Source organism: Paroedura picta, chromosome 4, assembly GCF_049243985.1.
Source record: "Paroedura picta isolate Pp20150507F chromosome 4, Ppicta_v3.0, whole genome shotgun sequence".
NCBI classification, from domain to species: domain Eukaryota; kingdom Metazoa; phylum Chordata; class Lepidosauria; order Squamata; family Gekkonidae; genus Paroedura; species Paroedura picta.
The window spans coordinates 98,113,709-98,126,896 of NC_135372.1; the positions used below are offsets into that span (position 1 = coordinate 98,113,709).

Sequence of the window (13,188 nt, forward strand, 5' to 3'; positions counted from 1 at the left end):
CGCAGAGAGTAATTCACTGAGACCCTGCCATTACACTCCATCCGTCTCCTCTCAGACATGAAGGTATCTCTACAACATCTTTGAACTGAGGGGACTGGCTGTGTACCGTTATCCCCCTTGTCCCCAGACCAGAGAAATACATTCCAATCTTCCATTCAAAATTATGTTGCATTCTATGTGGGGACAAGCCATTTTCTCCAGGTGAACTGATCTTCAGCCACGTGAGGTTGGCAACTCTAGTGTAATATGAATGAACTAGAAGATAAGCCCGCTGTAGGCAAAATACAGCGGGCGCTAGCAGCCTGTGGCCCCGGCCCCCGGGGGGCCCTGTTCCGCACGTTACCTGTTGGATGGCAGCAGAAAGAGAAGGAGGGCTGCAGTGAGGAGGAGGCGGCTCCAGGGCGTGCGTGGAGCAGGCGGCTGTAAAGGCAGTAAGGCTGGCATGGGGGGGCGGCGTCCGAGGTTGCAGGGAAGGCAAAGGAGCAGAGCCGCAGGTCTCCGGAGGCTTTGGGACACGGGCGTGGTCCGGGCGCGTCACAGGCTTGAGAGAAGGCCAAGGAGCAGGGGCGGGCGCTCCACAGGCGTCCCTGAAGCCTTCTGTCTCCGGCCGGCTCCTAGGCTCGTTGCAAGGTTCGTGGGCGCGGTGGAGGCTTCGTTGAAGGGCACAGAGCACGGGCGGCGTGTAGCGTTGTGCTTCTTCGCTGTGGCGGCGGGACGGGCAAAGGGGAATTGCCGTTTGGCCTGGGCGAGGGCTCCCGCAGCCGGGTGGCAGTTGGCGGCGCAGAGGAAAGGCAAGTGTAAGGGGGGTGCGTGCGGATTGCTTAGGGCGGCATCGAAGAAGGCGCGGCTCACCCTCCATCTGGCAGCATTCCTGGGTGTTCCGTGGCTCCCCGCAGCCTGCCAGGAGCATCCTTCGGGCTTCTCCCGGGGACGGGAGAAGTGCGCGGTCCTCCCAACCACCCGGCAGGGCTCTCCCAGCGGCAAAGGGCCTGGTGAGGGGCGGAGAGGCCGGGCCAGAGGACTCACCGCGTGGCCTGCCTTTTCTGTCTGCGCGGCAAGTCCTGGCTGGGCCAAGCTGCCAAAGGGGAGCCGCGCTTTGCGCGGCTCCCCATTGGCAGCTTAACCCTGGATGGACATCGAGTTTTTATCCCGGACAGGGCCCGCCCTAACTCCTCCCAGACAGCCCTTACCGTTTTATTTAATCCGCTCCGCAGGAGTGGTTAAAGATGAATCCCTAAATTCAAGTACTGGCCTTCAAGACTTAGTGTCTCATACAGCTACTGGACTCTGATTTTATTGTGCTACTTCAGACCAACATGGCTACTCATTTGACTTCATACAGTTAAATGTATGAATGTTTCCACTGGAATGGCTTGTCTTTGAAATGACATGAAATTTGGGAGGACAGTATATAAGTTTAATAAATAAATAAAATCATTTTCAGGCATGTTCAGGCACTGAGCCTGCATGAATGAACAGACCTGAAATTGGGTCTCAGGGTCAGAGTATATTTACCACGTGTAGTTCCATTATGTGCTGACTTGGATGGCCTAAGCTAACCTGATCTGTAACCATCAGTCCTGCTTAATATTTGGATGGGAGATAACCAAGGAAATCCATGGTCACTACACTGAGGCAGGTGATTGAAAATCACCTCTGAACATCTCTTGCCTTGAAAACTTACAGGTTTACCATAAACCAGCTATGACTTGATGGCACTTTATACATTATACACATATACATAATTCCATTATAAGGAACTGTTTCTATCTTCTGCTGTGTCCCAATATTTGTTCCAGCATGCATTTTAGGGATCCAGCAAATTCAAAAAATATATTACTCACTTTTTTGTATGCATGAGACAGAGAAAGAACCCCTGGGCAATTTTTGCCCCACTTTAATATCAGTTTTTGGTTTGTACAAACACAACTAGGTTTGAAACAAAAACAAAACAAGCACTTCTGGGGCAGGGGATAGCTGATAGCAAGAATCCACAGGCAATAGCAGATAAACATTCTGGTGGTATTTTCTACTGGTTTACTTTTTATAGGTTATTAAAGACTTCTGAGATACCTAATCCCTGGTGTTTCAAACGACCTTCCCTTCACCTCCACCCAAACAGTTGGATGGCTCATATGAACAGTATCTTAATTAGACTTTCTGCGTGTGAAGACAAGACATTCAGAGGCACAGTCAGAGAGTGCAGTTGGTATATACTACACCCAACTCATGCCACAACAATTGTTAAACAATTGACATTCATTCTTCCAACACAGATGGAACATCACACAGACATAACCACACACACCAGCCATATAAAAAAACCTCTCCCTTTAGGCTGTCTCATGCCAAATGTCACATAGGGCTTTCACTCAAACTAATTTGAGCTGGCAAAATATTTTGTTTTCCATTGAATAAATCCTCATGGATTTGAATGCCATTAAAAGGTGTGTCTGTCTTTTCCAATTCCATATGTCATTGTTATAGCTGCCACTAACCCACACATACCAACAAGTACCGGTCGCATATCTGTAGCTCTAATATAAAATAATGATTCTGAATGAGTTCCAACCACATTCCACAGCAAGTGTTCAAACAGATTGCAGAACATGATGTCTGTTTAAAGCTAGCAATGCCTTCCAGTGCATTTACTTGTGCCAGGTTTTCAAAACTGGGGGTGGGTGAGAGCAATAACAGGCCTCTGTTATTTCCCTCTGATGTCAAAAGTATTGTCCCACTTTAATCTTAGCCATCTAGAAATAGATGCTTATTGTGTTTTTAAATATAAGTTTGGAACAAAATCCTCAGACAAAATACCATTTGCAAACAAAACAAGGAAGTTGCTACTTGTCAACAGTTATTTTTCAGTAGACTGGGCAGAATAAAAGTCAAGCAACAGTAAGGCAGTTTCTGTGACTCAGTAAAAAAATTGTGTTATGCCAGCTGAATGGTGTAGTGCTAAATCATCACGCCTCGTTCCTTGTTTTTTTTTGGGGGGGGGGACTTTAGAGAGACATGCTTTGTTTCTGGCATTGGCTGCACGCTTGCCCACCTATTTGTTGCTCCGGGAAGTTACCCATTTTTAAAAAGAAATTCCTGTCCGTAGGAACAAGGGAGAGGGTGGGACCAGGCAGGCAGTTTTAGTACGTTTGAGCCTCCATACTTCCCTCTGCTGGTTGCCTGCTGGTTGTCCTGTAGTAAAGGTAAAGGTATCCTCTGTACAAGCACCAAGTCATGTGTGACCCTTGGGGTGACGCCCTCTAGTATTTTCTTGGCAGACTCAATACAGGGTGGTTTGCCATTCCCTTCCCCAGTACCCCCCAGCAAGCTGTGTACTCATCTTACCAACCTCGGAAGGATGGAAGGCTGAGTCAACCTGGAGCTGGCTGCTGGGATCGAACTCCCAGACTCTTGGTCAGAGCTTCAGACAGAGCTTCAGACAGCCTTACCACCCTGTGCCACATGAGGCTCTTGTTCTGCAGTAGCTAGCGCTAAATAGGTGAATCCACTTTGTGGGATTCCCAAACTTGCGCTTTAAAACGGAGGATGTAGTGAGCCGGTTACTGCCCAGACACTGGATGTTGGCAACGTCATGTGGAGGTGCCGGAACATAATGGCTACATTAGTTAAACATTTCATTACATTTAACAGGTGTGGAAATGCCCTAACAGTTCTGGATAAATGAAATATACTGTGATTTTTTTTAATGGTGTCTCAGTTATTTTTCATTCTTTTCCATAAACATCAAATTGTAAAATACAGACTGATCACATCATATCTTGGAAGTTAAGTAGGCTTGGTTCTTGGAAAGGAAACCATCAAGGAAGTCTTTGCAGAGGAAGGCGCTGGCAAACCATCTTTTCTTCTCACTTGCCTTGAAAGCCTTTTATCACCAAAAATTGGCTGCAAGTTGACAGCACTTTATAGGCATGTATGCACACATAAATATCAAATATAGCCACAGCTTCAGATATTCTATCTGTTAGAGCTGACAACAAACCAATATAATATACTATTGGAGAGACCACTTAACTCAGGGTGATGATGATAATGATGTTATCCATTAAGTCGTGTCCGACCCTCGGTGTTTCTATAGGAAAGTTTTCACCATACGTTTCTGTCAATGGCTGCTTCTTTTAGTAGTTAATGAAATCCCAAAGGGGTTGAGCACTAAGGGGGGGCTGACTGATCAATATATCAGCATCCAAGTTATGCTGGTGTAAGTCGGAGATACATCAGTGCTGATGTACTGATACCTAGCACCAGCTGTCATGCAACTTCACCACAGCCAATCACCAGCACCCAGCTAATGTAACCCCCTGTGCAGGTATTTCTACAAAATTTCATGTTTATGTATGCAATGCACCCAGATTAGTCCCACTGCACAAGAGGTTGTTGGGGAAGGCCTCAGTTTACATGCATGGGAAGGGTTGGGGGAAGGAGTGCTTAGTTCTCCAGCCTAGTTCTCCATGGAAAATGGCATCAATGTGGATGAAGTGATTCAGAAATCTGTATTTTCCCTTCCCTGTAAGCAAACCCACTGTGACCTCGACCACATCACTCCAGTCTTGCTCTATCTACAATGGCTTCTAAGATGCTGACATTGGGTTTTAAAGCTCTATATGCCTTTGGGCCAGCATACCTGAAAGATCATTACTCCCATATGAACTTACCAAATGACTCCTGTCATCTTTGGAAGCCTTGTTCATGTGTCCCTGTTCTCTTAGGCTAGATGGGCAGCAACCTGGGAAAATACCTGATTGGTCATGATTCTGAAACATTGGAAATCCATCCCCAGGGAGATTTGTTTGACTCCCTCTACTGTTGTCTTTTGTCAATGGATAAAGTTTTGGGGACCCTGTACTGGGTTGAAAGACAGCAAAAGTTTCAAATAAATAAATACATAGGCACAGCTAACTCTGCATAGAAGAAGGAGAGTTGGCTTTTATATCCCATTTTTCATTACCCAAAGAAGTCTCAAAGCAGCTTACAATCCCCCTTCCTTCCTCTTCCCACAACAGGCACATGAAAGCTCACGCCTTAAAGAAATCTTTATTGGTCTTATAGATGCCATTGGACTCAAATTTTGTTGTGCTACTTCAGACCAACATAGCTATCCACTTGAATCCTTCTTGAAGACTAAGCAGCCTTCATCCAATTAAGTGACTGTTCCTCCACTAGAACAGCCACTTCCATCAGATGAATGCTGTTCAGGCTGAAGGGGACAGCCATAAAATGGCTGCATCAGGAAGTGAACCCCCCCCCCCCACACACACACAGCAGAAGTCTGAGTGCAGACATAGTGTAAAAAAATACAGTTGGAAAGAGAAACAAAAGAGAATAAAACCAACATGTGCTAGCAGCTACCACTGAAACAACATTCTTTTCATCTTCACATCCACTCAAATCTCCAATTTCCAATCAGAAACCCTGATGGGCAAGAGCCCCATATATCCCCATCTACTTTGTAAAAACACTTGATAGGCACCAAGAAAGGTATTGGCAGGTACCATGGAATTAGGGTTCCCAGGTAGAAGCAGGCTGGCAGAAGGGATTTTGGGGGGCATGGTGGGGAGTTCCCTGACATGCTGATGTCACACATAAATGACATCAGTATGTCATAGGTGAAAGTCTGGCTTTTGGTTAAATTTTTCCAATAGACTTTTGCCCAAAACCGAGTGAGCACAACAAAACTAATGACAAAATGGGAGGTGGGATGTATATTATCCTGCTCTCCATATAGAAAGGGTGAGATAAATTAATAGACAGATCTCTAGATAGGTAAATGTCTGCTGGGTAAAGAGACTCCATGTAATTTCAGTTGTTGATAGAAATATCATGAAGCAGAATATATGCTGCACTGAGGAAAGTATTATTGACACTTCTTAGTTCTGTCTTGCTATGTGATTGTTAAATGTCCTTGGATAATAATAATTTAATAACCATAACAATCACCATCATAATTTCAGGATAAATACAACATAAAACTCTGGGAACCCTAAAAGTTCTCAGTGTTTCCCAATCTACTCCATAGCACCTGTGTCTAACTAATTCCTAACCTAGTTTTATGCAATTTGTTATGTTTTTGACATGATAAGATCTCAAGGGCAGATGTTCATGCCTGGGCCTATCTACCAAACACCTTACTCTTTTCACACAGAGGCAATATTGCCTTAAGCCTGAGCATGGGACGTACCAATGGATGGATGAACTCTATAATAAACTGGCCAGTGCTAAGAAACTCAGAGGTTTCCCAATGCTCTGCCCTAAAGATACATTGATACTGCAGAACATCTGCACAAAATATGACATGCTAATGTTTCATTAGAGACTTCAACGTGACATAGTGTGTCAAGAAATTATTCAGAACAAGGTAAGAAATTGGATTTTCTTATTAATATTTACAGTTGTATAGTGATTGCCAAATAGCTCTTTAATTCAGACTTAGTGACTTAATTAGTTTATATATATATATTTTAAATGTAGTAAAGTCCTATCAAAGGCTAACTGATTGAAGTTAAAAATATATTCATATTCATTCATATATTCATTCAAATATATTCAGGACTTTTCACAGAGAGCCACAGCTCAGTGGAAGGGCACTGAGATAGCAAGGCTGGGATTCTCATTTGATTTGCACATGGGGAGATGTAAAAGGTGGGCAAAAGCCCTGCAGATGAATTCCTGCCTCATCAAATGTCAAACTGGGGAACTGGATGGGCTGCCTTGAAGACCCACCATTTTGGCTGGGCCATCCTCTGCTGCAACCTTGGTAGAGGAGCCCTTACATCCCTTTGTCGGGGGCCTGACGCAGCGAGAGGCGCTTTGCGCCTCTCACCGCGTCAGGCTGTCGGCCCTTACATCCTCCAGGGTTTTCCCATCCATGCACTATCGGGCTGCATGGTTTATCAGACACCAGCTGTGCTGCAAGGGACTGCAGCACCTAGAGGCCAGACACAGCCCTGGACCAGCCACCAGCTCATTCCTTGTCCATACTACGTACAGCACTCAGCAGACTGTGTGCATGGGGAAGGGGAACCCAAATGTGACTGCACCTCCATATGTTTTGCAGTAGAATGAAGCAAAACACCAGTGACTTTTGAAAAGTGACAACTGAAAATTGAAAAGTGACAACTGAAAAGCAATCATGATCATGGCCCAGTGTGGGCATCCCCGAAACTGGGACTTTTTGAGTAAAAAATTGCTGCTCTACCACTGAGCCACTGCCTCACCCCTATTCATCGTAGGCTGTTCTAACTCCCTGCTGATGTGAAGATGCAGTTGATTTTTAGAATCAATTTGAGGCTTCAGTTGCGCTTACATTATAAGAGTTGGTTCTTATATGCTGCTTTTCTCTACCAGAAGTCGTCTCACAATCGCCTTCCCTTTCCTCTCCCCACAACAGACACTCAGTGAGGGAGGTGAGGCTGAGAGAGCCCTGGTATTAGTGCTCGGCCAGAAGAGCATGCTGCGGGGCTCTGTTTCTGTTGCATATGTCCTTGCAGGGCAAGGTGCCTAGCCGCCCGTTATCTTCAAGGACGCGGTGGGATATACTCTCGATGGCTGTCTTTTAAAAATACGTTGCCCTAAGCAGGCTTCTCACTGCTGCGGAAGAGCAGAACTATTTCAATGGAACCGCCACATCCCCAATTATAACGTTACACCACAGCTAACGAAAGCCACAGGATTAACAAAAGCCACCCCCCCCCCCAAAAAAATAGCGCCGGTGGGGGGGGGGGGAGAGAGAAGGGAAATAGGTGGGAAAAGTGGCTCTTCCCCTCCCCCTGCAGGCTTAACCTTGCCTCCCCTGAATGCGGCGGCGGCTACTCCCTTCCCTCCCTGCCTTCTGTTACGGTTCTTCGCCATTGGTTGCCTCTGTGAGTTTAGGCTGGGAAGCCCTGTAATTAGGACCCTGGCGGACACAGATCCCGTTTCCTGGGCAAGCAGATAAGGCGGGGGGCGGGGGAGCCCTGACAACAATATCCAGCACCAGTTCCAGCCTTCCAGCCCGGCGTCGTGGTTTCCGCTGCGGGCCGAGCCAGGGCTCTCGTCGCCAAGGCAGGTGGAGGGGGGTGGGCGAAGAAGGGACGCCTGTTGCTGGCTGCCAGAGAGCCAGGGCCAGGCGGCGTGGAAGGAGCCGAGGGAGGAGGCCGGCGGCCGCTCCTTGTCAAGACCAAGCAAATCTGGGCTGGAGTTTGTGAACGGCGCGCCGCGGGAAGGAACCGGCCCCGGGGGGGAAAGCAGCAGCAGCAGAAGCAGCAGCAGCAGCAGCAGCAGGTTAGTGGCAGCTTTTGCACAGAGGCAGGTGTCTCCTTGAGGGGCGACGCGCCGGCGCACCTCAAGGCTTGAGAACTGTTAACAGTCGGCGGAAAAAAAGAGTCGGGTGGGTCGCTTTCCTTCGCAGAGGAGAAAGGGGGGTGGGGAGAATCTGCTACTTGAGCCATATTCTCGTTTATTCGGTACACATTCCGTAGGAATACAAAATGTAATCCGGCTCAGCCCCCACAGATTTGAATTCTGCTGTTGAATTTGATGAAATGTGGATTTCATCAACGCTATAGGTTTGTTGCAACATCTGAAAAGAAAGGAAGATGTTCTGGTAGTCTGGGATAAGAGATAATCCTTTTAAATATGGGACATCTGCCAACCGTTCTTGTGCTCCAAGGTGTTATTTTTCTCATGGCAACTCACAATTAGTCTAAGTCAGTGAAAAATCTTGTCTTGATTTTACCTGTGATGGCAACTTGCAACTTCAGGTAAAATTTTCTATTGTGGTGTCTTGTCTGGTTTGTAAATCAGGTTGAGTGTGTACTCTGGAGGAGCATACAAGAAATGCTTTCTGCTTTGACAATTATTGAAAACAACTTAGTAATAATTCTTCAGATGAAAAACTTATTTCTTGACTATAGCGTCTTATATATTCATGATGTTGCTGTGCTTTCTTCCAAGAAGCTCAGGGTGGTATATATTTTACTCTCACAACAACCCTGTGAGGTAGAGTACGCTGAGACACAGGCCAGGGTTCTCCAGTGAATTTTACTGTAGGTGTGGATTTGAATCTGGATGTTCCCAGGCATCATTTAACACTAACCCCTATGCTACACTAGCACTATAATATTTAGAAATATGTGGAAATTTTACACACTACATTCCCATTTTTGTTCACAGCTATTCATACTTGACAAAATTTCCTGCATGGATATACTTTCAGGGAACTGGGTTTGCACCATTGTGTTTGTGCCACAGGAGCATGCTGACAATGAGGACTTCCTGTTGCATGTACATACACTAAAATAGCAATCCCCAACCTGTGGGCCGCGGACCACATGTGGTCCTTCGACTAATTGGAGGTGGACCCTGAAGGATGCCTTCTCTCCCCCCCCCCCCCCGGCCCTTTACAACACACTTCGGGTGTCATTGTCTCCCATCACTCCCAGATGGGACTATCTCGTTGCAGAGAAACAAGCTCAGGGTTCCCATTGATTTGTCATTGTCATGAGTTAAAATAGTGAATATTTTCATGAGTGAAAATAAAATGTTCCTTATGTTCATTGTTGCGGCGTGTCTGTATCTTATTTTGAAGGGATGTTTAAACATTACCATAGTGATCAGAGAGCTTTAGGGCAGTGGTTGAGAGTAGAGGAGTAAACTACCCCCCCACCGGGCCCCAGTAAAAGGCATTGAGTGGTCCCTGGCATTGAGTGGTCCCCGGTGATAAAAAGGTTGGGGACCACTGCACTAAAACGTGCATACTCATTGCATAGGTGTAAGTTCAGCCCAAGGTAATTGCCCAATGTTGTGGTACCACATAATCTGAAAGGTCCACCTTTGGATCCTTTGCAGCATTGTCACGAATTCTGGAGTTCATTTAATGGACAACATATTGCTTAATCAATGCTCACAAAGTTGACCCTGGTGCAGAAGCTGCTTGCTTGAGCAATTGGGCTGTCGTTGTGTATATAGGAAATATATATGATCTTCTGTACAGAAGTAGCTGATGTGGTTCTCACCATATTGTTTTGAAGGAGATGAAGGCATCCATGGGATATGCATGGCTTACTATACACATTTTGGAAAGGGGCTGTCAGTGCTTAACAGGCACCAACAAGGAAGAAGAGGAGGGTTTGGAGATCCATAAAGATTTCTCTATCAAAATGGAGGTCTTCTGGCTGCTGAAGTCTGATAACTAATTGGCTCAGAACCTCCTACTCAAATAAGAGCCTAACATTTACATAAATCTGACTTTTCTAAGCTTCATTTGAAATAAATTTGCATCAGAGAAGTAGTACTTTTTGAAAGGTTTATCAGAGACATAGTATACAATTTTCTGTATGGATATTCTTTAAAAGCCCTATCACAAATTCTAATCAATATCACCCCTTGATTGGAAAGGACTTTGTACTGATGAAAACATTAATGGCTAATAAACTCCACCTAGAGGCCACTGAATAGGGGTGAGTAGGAGCCTGGGTAATTTTGAGCTGGTTTTATAAATAGAAAGGCCAGCATCATAAAAAGATTATCTGGAAGTAGGTGGTTACAGGTTGTAGCAGCTCTCAATTCCCACCCTTTGAAAAAGGTAGAAGCCAGTACTGTTCCTTTCCCTGGAGACAGAATCCCTGCCCCCATTCTTCAAAAACTGAGAGGGCTCTGTTTTCACATGAGTGAGATCAGCACAAAAAGAGTTTGCTGTCTGCCTTATAAAGGACTCACAAATGTCCTGGAGTACCTTGTGGACCCTCAAGGATCTGCAGACTTCAGTATGAGACAAGCTGGCATATATAACAATGGACACATAATAAATATCCTTATTATCAGGCTGATTGTATTTTAGGTTTTGGGGATGAACCACTGAACCCATGCTGCAAAAATGATGCAAATCCCCCTTAACCCTGTACTATTTCAGACTGTAGGTTGGATGTGAAGGGGAAATTCTAAATATCCCCTTCAAACCTGACTGCATGCATAAACTTGGACCCTGCAATGGTGGTCTGTTAGTGCAACAGCTATTCTTCCTATACAACATCATTTCCATTTATAGAGTAAAGGTTGGCAATTTTTGCTGATGGTGATTTTATTCCCTACTGCAGACTTCCACTTTGACCCCCATTTGTTCCTGGGAGTCCACTGACCCACAGAACCTCAGCTTGTGAGGGAGCATACCTCTTCCACTGCTGAGGATCCAAACCATAAATATTAGCACATTTTTATAGAGTTTTCCCTCTTCTCTAAAGTGGTGCATTCCCAGAATGGCCTACAGGATTTTGCTGAACCTGTAGATCAGCCTTCTGATATTGCATGGCTAATTGTTGTAAGCCATTAACAAAATCAAGATTCAGAAGTAGTCAGAAGTTAATGACTACCCACCCACCTGTTGTTTATGTGACATTTTTTAAATGCTGGGGGCCCAATTAGATGTGATATTTGGCATGAATCCTGTCTGGGAGTGCATGTGAAGTTCAACAGTGGGGCAAAAACGTGTATGTAGGTTCTTTTCCATTATGGGGAAACAATGTAAGTGGTGAGAAAGAGGCTTAAGTTTCTATGCACTTGGTGCCATGGTCCCAATCTAAATCATGCCTTGGTGTGTTTGGAAACATTTCCAGATGGTTATATTTGGTTGTAACACAATATGAACTAGTTGGTTGACCCTAATGTGCCAAACATCATGTCTTGTTCTGCTCTAAAGACCATGGTAAGCTAGGACTAGTTTGATATATTTTACCATAATACTCCCTTTTCCGTCTGATCTACTGTTGAACCTGATAACAAACAAAGCTGAAGAGAGATCAGAGACTGTTATACCATAATAGCTGGTTGTGTAGAAAAGTTCCTTGAGATCTTCATAGTTTCAGATATCATGGTGATGTTTGGTTGTCTGCTGATACACAAACAATATCCCAGGCATAGGTGTCTGTGGATTTGTCTGTGCTGTAACTATAATTTATTCCTGCTAGATGCAATATGGTGGATCAGCATACAAAAATCTGCAGCAACATTTTAAAGTGTGCTATTATCTATCTTTTTCCACTGAGCTTTTTTTCCCTTTTTAAATCAGATACCATATTGTTTCTTATTTACACATCTGGCCCATTTGCCTTTGGGGAAATGCTTTCCTGTTTGAAGAGGTACCATTTGGCAGGAGATAAGACTGTACTGATACCACACCCAAGCTGATTACAGCTGTAACAGTATGGCTCTTTCCAGGATGATACAGGGTGTGGGATGATGCATACCATACTGCAAATCCCAAAGTCAAATGCAGGTCAGGTTGGAAATTAACCTTGACTTTCCACTTAGTACAAGCACAGCTTTGGGTTTATGACTCTAGGGATATAGTGACATAAAAATCACAGTAGGTTATGGCTCTGAAAACTGTTTGTAAGGGCAATGTATTCTGGATGTTTTGTTGGCAAGGCACTATGGGTATGGCATAATGCCAGCAATGCACTCTGACCATGGATACTTAGTCTCTCTCTCTCTCTCTCTCTCTCTCTCTCTCTCTCTCTCTCTCTCTCTCTCTCTCTCTCTCTTTTCCCTCTTCCTTTTTGTTCCATATCTCAATCTGTGGAATACAGGTCCTTCCTAGATACAGATCACCTAAATCAAGCAATTATCACTGTGATTTTTGCTGTACATGGAATCAAAATCATTTCATTTCGTGCACAAAAGAAGCTGATGTAATTTCCCAAATGACAGGCTTAAGTCTACAGATATACATGTGTTTTGTAGTGGACGTGTGGTGTGTCACATAGGGAAAGAGCTATTTTCAGAACTAGAGTTTCTAGAGGCCATAAATGAGTGGATCAGGCTGTCCTGGCCACTTTACATGGGCAAGCTGAAGAATGGTTTTTCACAGCAGGTGCTCATATACACCATCTGGCACATTCTTTATCAAGTTTGGGGGATAAGCAGAGCTGTTCTGTGTTTGGTGGTAGTGGTAGAAGTACTATCTGAGTCTTTAAACAAGAACTAGCTACTGTGTTTTTCAGTGCTAACAGTCAAAGCCAGTACATCTCTGTAGAAGAACCACCTCCACCCCTTTTGCCCAACGATAAACAAATTCTGCAAATAGGTAGATATATATATTATTTTTGTGATTTATTTTTATACTTGTAGACCCCCTTCCCTAATGGCTCAGAGCTATTCACATAAAAAAAATTTACATTTAAATTTTAAATCAATTAA

At 44.6% G+C, this 13,188-nt stretch overlaps 1 protein-coding gene across 1 annotated transcript in view; it reads left to right on the plus strand.

Annotated features, from left to right (window-relative positions):
* PRICKLE4 (prickle planar cell polarity protein 4) overlaps positions 1–13,188 on the plus strand; it is a 36,546-nt gene that overhangs the window by 885 nt on the left and 22,473 nt on the right. The gene's annotated exons all lie outside the window — the stretch shown is intronic.